Source organism: Salmo salar, chromosome ssa10 (assembly GCF_905237065.1).
Source record: "Salmo salar chromosome ssa10, Ssal_v3.1, whole genome shotgun sequence".
NCBI classification, from domain to species: domain Eukaryota; kingdom Metazoa; phylum Chordata; class Actinopteri; order Salmoniformes; family Salmonidae; genus Salmo; species Salmo salar.
Window position 1 is genome coordinate 35,977,724 of NC_059451.1, and position 6,897 is coordinate 35,984,620.

General features: G+C 40.5%; 1 long non-coding RNA gene across 1 annotated transcript; it reads left to right on the top strand.

The window, feature by feature from the left end:
• The first annotated feature begins 5,275 nt into the window (after positions 1–5,275).
• LOC106560361 (uncharacterized) lies at positions 5,276–6,205 on the top strand. Its single transcript, XR_001318582.2, has 4 exons — positions 5,276–5,363; positions 5,803–5,866; positions 5,973–6,040; positions 6,173–6,205. It is a non-coding gene; the product is annotated as an uncharacterized lncRNA (long non-coding RNA).
• The last annotated feature ends 692 nt before the right edge of the window (positions 6,206–6,897 follow it).

Here is a 6,897-nt window from a genome sequence, read left to right on the forward strand (position 1 = left end):
TCTTGACTGATCTATTAAGTTCAAGGGGATCCAAAAGACAGTAAAGTTAGCTGCCAGCCAGCACAGCATTATAGTGTATAAAATCATCTTGTATGGGACTACAAGGCTGATGACTTTGATATGTATGCCGTTATATCACCTGATTATGACTATGCTGTCGAAGCCAGCTGTTGCAGGGGTTCCCAAACCTTTTCACTCAGTGTCCCCCTTCCAGCATTGGGGAACATCCTGCACCCCCACTGCATGCGCTCGCACGCACCATGTCTATTTCTATGGGCACAAGCACTGTTCATGACACAAACTGTTCACACCCTTCTTGTTGGTGGAGAGAATTTTGCAGGTCTAAAGCTTATTTCTTGCAATTCTACCCATTTTGTCATGGGGTGCAAATAACATTTAGCAGTGTTAAAATGAAATTTCTTGCAATTCTATACATTATGCCATGTCAAATGTGTATTCAAATAATATTTGAGTGACAAAAAATGTACAGCAATATCTATGGGGTAAAAAACATAAATAAAAACGTTAGCTGACATGGGCTAGTTGATCTGGACATTTCTGACAAGTTATAAATAGCTCTTTAAGGTATGCAATGACTTAGATGACAAGAGGAACAGATAATGCACTACCCAATTTTGAAATTGCACCTTGTGTATTCTACTATTACTATTATAGTAATTTTATAGCCGGACTGAGTTCCTTATATATATATATATATATATATATATATATATATATATATATAAATGTGGGACCCCGAGCACCCCCTGCCGACCCCTCTGGGGCGTGCCCCAAAGTTCGGGAACCACTGGGCTGTTGGATAAAATGGGGAATACATTACATTTGCCTAATGAGATAATCATTCTAGAATATAAGTGAATTCTAGAATATTCCATATTAAATATTTTACTGGTGAAAATGTGCTACTATTATATTTTTAATGCCTCGCTGCTCTCACACAAGTAAACCAGTCAGCTTTAACCCTCATTTAAATTGTATAATGATGATAACAGACTGAGTGTACATTATTGATGTGATTACATTATTTATTTGACCGAGCACATGACCCCAACCATCCATCCCATTACCGTTGCTGTTGTTATGTTATGTATAAGTAAACAGCATATCAAATGCTTCCACAATAAAGCTTTTCAATATGTTTCAATCCTCTTGTGTCAGATAGGCAGTGGGTTTTCAACAGGCTAGTTAGATTCACACTGAACCAACGGTGGACGTTCTTTGACATCAATATTATTACTGTTGATCATCTGCAACATTATAGTGTATCTCTGCTCAAATGATATTAGGGACAAAGTTGCAGAGTAAATGTGTAGACTGCTACTATATGGTTCAAGTTGGGCATTTCAAGCTACACATGAGAGTCATAATATACCATTTTACTACATACTGTACAGCATGGATAACACATATTCCAATTGGCACCTCTGCACAGTCCTCCATATGGTTAACCCATATGGATTGCTACCATTTTGACTCAAATGTTTATTTTTCTTATCCTGCAATCTGGATCATTTTCATTTCCTGTTAAATTGTTTATCTTTAGGGTCTTGTTTACTCCAGCATGAGACTTCATTTATATTTCATCATAAGATAAATACCACTATCAGGGACAAGCTGGCGATAAATGGTTTCATTTTAAAGACCTTTGTTGAATTTTTTTCCCAAATGATATTGCTGACAGAGCCTCAATTACAGTTAAACAGTACCTTCTGGATAATAGCCTCTGCCATGAGCAATTATAGCAGTAATACCTGGGAAATTGCTTGTTCTTCTTTCCACCTTCTCTCAGGTCAGACTTGATTTAGCCAATCCCTGTCCTTCGTTCTAATCTAGTCTAATCTAATAATACTAGTCATTTAAATGTATATCAAGGAATGGCTAACTGTGCAATGGTAACAATAGTGAACATTTTGTATCGATGAATCAGGGGCTTGTTCTTCAGTAGTAATTATGTTTTTATCCCTAAAGGTTTTATGGCTGTCCTGCCGCACTACCAATGTGAATCTAATACTGGATCTTGCATGCCCCATTTAAAAACTAATTTCCCCATCTGATGAAAGCAAGGTAAATCTTAGAATACACTACTGTATATCACATGACCTTAGGTGACCTTTGACACAAAAATATGTAGTTGTCATCTATCATATTGTCAACCTTGATAGATTATACCTTGATTTAAAAAAGTAATACCAAAATATGGAAACATCTCAAGCCTTGTACACCCTTTTACCCTTAGGTGGGCATAGCAAGCTCACTAAATCTCTCGCATTTGTTACATTATGAAATATTAATTAAATGAAGCAAATGTTTAGAGCAACATTTCTGTACTGTATGTAAAGTATGGAGATAATTATATTGGGAGCAACAGCCATTATCTACCAATAACAGTGTGTGGACACAGATTCTGAAATGTCTAAAGTATTTCGCCTATTGAATATTAATAGGAAGTGCAAAATATTTTGATTAAATTATTAAATGTGTGGATCATTAATCATTAATGCTGAAAATGAGGAATATTTGCAAAGCAATACCAATTTATTTTTTAGGCACAGTTCTTTATTTAAGGGATGAATGGAGTTCAGAGATTCATCATACTGTATGTATTTAAAGATACATTCACATAAGATGAGAGGTTTTTTTGGACTCAGACTCTCTATTACCCACATACAATAATAATTAGGTGGGTCATGTCAAATCTTACACATGTACAAGTGTGTATTAGGAATGTGTGTTTTGCATATCCCAACTCCCACTGTGACACCCTCAGATAGTGGGGTCATGGCCAGGGTCTGAAATGATCAATGCTGACCCTGGAGCTCAACAGGTTTTTCACCTTGAGGATTTAAACAAGGGACCTTTCGGTTACCGGCCAAACGCTCTAACTGCTAGGCTACCTGCCACCCATAATGTATCATTGTATGCACTCAGATGGAAGAGAGAGCACAATGGTACTGTAGTAATCCCTCCCAAAGAGTGTTGTCTCTTTGTGAGAGATATCAGAATTGACACAAGGCCTCTGTTTTCAGAACATGAAATCATTATTTTAATGGCCTGCCAAGTGTACGCACATTCCCAAAGTTTGATTTTGGTCTGCAAAACGAGTAGCTCAAAAACCTCTGACAATTTATTATGCTGTTTGTGCCTCACACTACTAGTTATCCTCTGCAATTTATTCCCTACCTTGGGGTACTGTGAGCCATTTTCTCAATTTTTCAGTGGCTCACTTTTTTTTGTGATCCTGGGTGCTGCAGACTCCTGCCTCCAGCCATGGTGTCAGAACATCACAGAAAACTACACCATTATACTGAAGCCAGTTAACAAAGAGAGAGGCAGAGAACCAGTCTAAAACATGGGGCAAGAGATAGAATACATAAGATTACAGAGTTCACCATTTCACCGGAGGATGGGAGGGCAGCAGGGAGGGAGGCAGGATGAGAGGGAGGGAGGCAGGACTGGAGGGAGGTAGGACGAGAGGGAAGACGGGAGGGAGGGATGTAGGACGGGAGGGAGGACGAGAGGGAGGAAGGCAGGACAAGAGTGAGTGAGGCAGGATGAGAGGGAGGGAGGGAGGGAGGGAGGGAGGGAGGGAGGGAGGGAGGGAGGGAGGGAGGGAGGGAGGGAGGGAGGGAGGGAGGGAGGGAGGGAGGGAGGGAGGGAGGGAGGGAGGACGAGAGGGAGGACGAGAGGGAGGACGAGAGGGAGGACAAGAGGGAGGAGATTTGCCTCTAACGTGGAGCATGGAGAGGAGAGAGGAGGCTCTTGCCTGTGTTTCATCCCCTGTACTGAAGGGTTGCATCCCAAATGGCACCATATTCCCAATATACTGCACTACTTTTGACTAGGGCCTATAGTAGTGTACTAAATAGGAAAATGGGTGCCATATGGGTCACACCCTATCTCTCCTGCTGCACAGGGATTCTGAGTCACTAATGAAAGCTGTTTCAGGCCTCAACACACGCATCAACCATAAACTCAAGGTCACCTGTGTGTTCAGCCACCTGTCTTAAAGACTGTTGCTCAAAATGTAGAATCTATTTGACGAATCCCTCCGGTATCACCATGTTTTCCTGTGTTTTTGTCCATGTTTTATTCAGAAAGGTTGGCAATAGCAGCTTCAGTCAGGCTGGAGTCCTCTAGCCGTTTTAGCATGTTAATTGGACAGTGACCTTGGTGTGTTATAGAGGTGTTAGCCTGAATCTCTCTGGCCTAATGAAATCACCTTTACTGTCCCGTTTTAGCATTTCTAGACTTCCCTCTGACACTGCCAAAGGGGGAAACAGTAGACTTTTATTGTCATGATAGACATTTTAACAATAAAAAGAAGGTTGTGGATGCGAAGGTAACCACCCCGTTCTGCCCCCGTCACGCCCCCCTGGAAGTCTCTTCTCCGGAGCTGAAGATCCAGGTCACCTTCTGCGCAGTCGTTTCTTTACCTCTACTTTACACAAAAAAATATTGTGGTCACCCTCCCTTCACAATTCTTACTGTCAATCGTGAATGATAATTCCTCAAGGTTTACCGGTGAAACGTTTTGACAACAATTTGATCTCAATCAGTTTCATGAGAATATCTTGAGTTATGTACAGTGTTGTTTAATTGACATACAGTGAGAGAATTTTCGAGCAGATGGTGTTAACAAGCTGTACACTCTTAGAAAAAAGAGTTCTTTGGGGTTCTATATTTAAGCAATATGTCATGAGGGGGTGTGGTATATGGCCAATATATCAGGGCCAAGGGCTGTTCTTCCACACGATGCAACAAGGAGTGCCTGGATACAGCCGTTAGCTGTGGTATATTGGCCGTACACCACAAACCCCAGAGGTGCCTTATTGCTATTATAAACTGGTTACCAACGTAATTAGAACAGTAAAAATATTTTTGGGATCATAACCGTGGTATACGGTCTGATATACCACAGCTTTCAGCCAATCAGCATTGAGGGCTCAAACCACCCAGTTTATAAAGAACCTTTTGATTCTTTGGATGAGATTAAAGAGCCCTACTAAAAAAGGTTATATATATATGGCAGGGGGAAGATCGAATTCATATTTCGCAACATTTTTGCCAAGGTCTGAGTGGCAAATGGCAAGGTTCATATAAACCTGTGCTGTTGGAAACTAAATGCTAGCTCGAAGCAAGAGGAAATAATCTGTTTAATAAAAGCATGCACTCAAAAAAATGGTTCTATGTAGAACCTTTTGGTCTATTCATAATGTAACTGCCATTCCAATTCAAAAACCAACTGGCATTCCAGCATGACCACGCAAGACAGACAGAGGATGGTGGTTGAACCAATTTGCAAGTATCCTACCAATATGCATGTTATTTTTCCATGTATAAAGGTAAGCAAAGTTTATTATTTAATTCGAATGTATGAAGCCAAAGTCATATGATAAACTATAAGCTAGATTTTTAGATTTTTTTATTTAACTAGGCAAGTCCGTTAAGAACAAATTCTTATTTAGAATGACAGCCTAGGAACAGTGGGTTAACTGCCTTGTTCAGGGGCAAAACGACAGATTTTCAGCTCAGGGATTCGATCTAGCAACCTTTCGGTTACTGGCCCAACGCTCTAACCACAAAGTTGAAATGTTATTTGAATTTGAGCACATTTGTAAGCTAGCTAGGCTACTAGGAAACATCTAGGCTACTTTAATTCACCACTTTACAAGCTAGCCAGCTAACTCTTTCAAATAAACATAACTTATTATGGTATGTGCCAAATAGAGCTACAGACCCAGCCTGATATTGGCAATTAGCTAATTTTTACTTATATTTCAGTGGTGTCAACTGAGGGGACTATGTGTCATGAAGCCATTAGAAGGCTGTTGCTGACTGAGAGGAGGTATGTATAAATGATTTATAATACATAATGTATAATAAGTCTTGGTGATTCAATAGCCTAGTTAATCATTACATGACTTTTAACACACTATGTATGTTTTTCTCAGTCTTGCAGTAGGCTAACCCAAAACTATAAAAGGATCTCTCTTTCGGCTGCTGCTGATGACAACTGCATGTAAGTTGTTCTTCTACATCATAATAATTATGTCTGTATAACATTTTGTCTTAATTTTGGAAGATTAACTCATGCTTATTTCTGAAGATCAACTCATGTTTTTGCTCCTTTTTTGTTCTTCTCTGGAACCAGTCAGGCGACAACCCATACTGTACTGGCCCAGCGGCTATGTCACGACTTCTACCAAAGTTGATGCCCCTCCTTGTTCGGGTGGTGCTCGGCGATCGACGTCACCGGTCTTCTAGCCACCATTGATCAGTTTTTCATTTTCCATTGGTTTTGTCTGGTCTCCTTACACACCTGTTTCTTATCCCAGTAATTACATGTTGTGTATTTAACCCTCTGTTTCTCCTCATATCCTTGTCGGTGATTGTTTGTTATGTTATGTACGTGTTGTTGATGTATCGGTGTGCGACGGGTTATTGTTTACCCGGAGAATTTTTCTACGTTGGTTTTGGAGTTAGTTCTTTTAATAAATACTCAATTTTTTAACCACTTTGGTTTCTCCTGCGCCTGACTTCCCTGCCACCTACATTCACGGATTATGACAGGCTAGGGAGTTAGACCCGTGGTCAAAAGGTTGACGGTTTGAATCCTGGGCCAGGCGCTGGGAAAAAAACAGGCGGAATTGATCTGACAACTGGAGGGCCGCTGGGTTCACATCCTCAAAACATTCCCCTACTGTTGGGCCCTTGAGTAAGGCCCTAACCCCACAGCATGTTCTTCATCCAGGGGCGCTGCGCTGCAGCTTGAACCTGTGCTAATCTCAACTCTATGTTTGTGGGTGTTGCGAACAAGAAGACACATTTTTGTTGTTCGGACAACGTTGCATTGTATTGTATTGTAAAGAAGTCAGC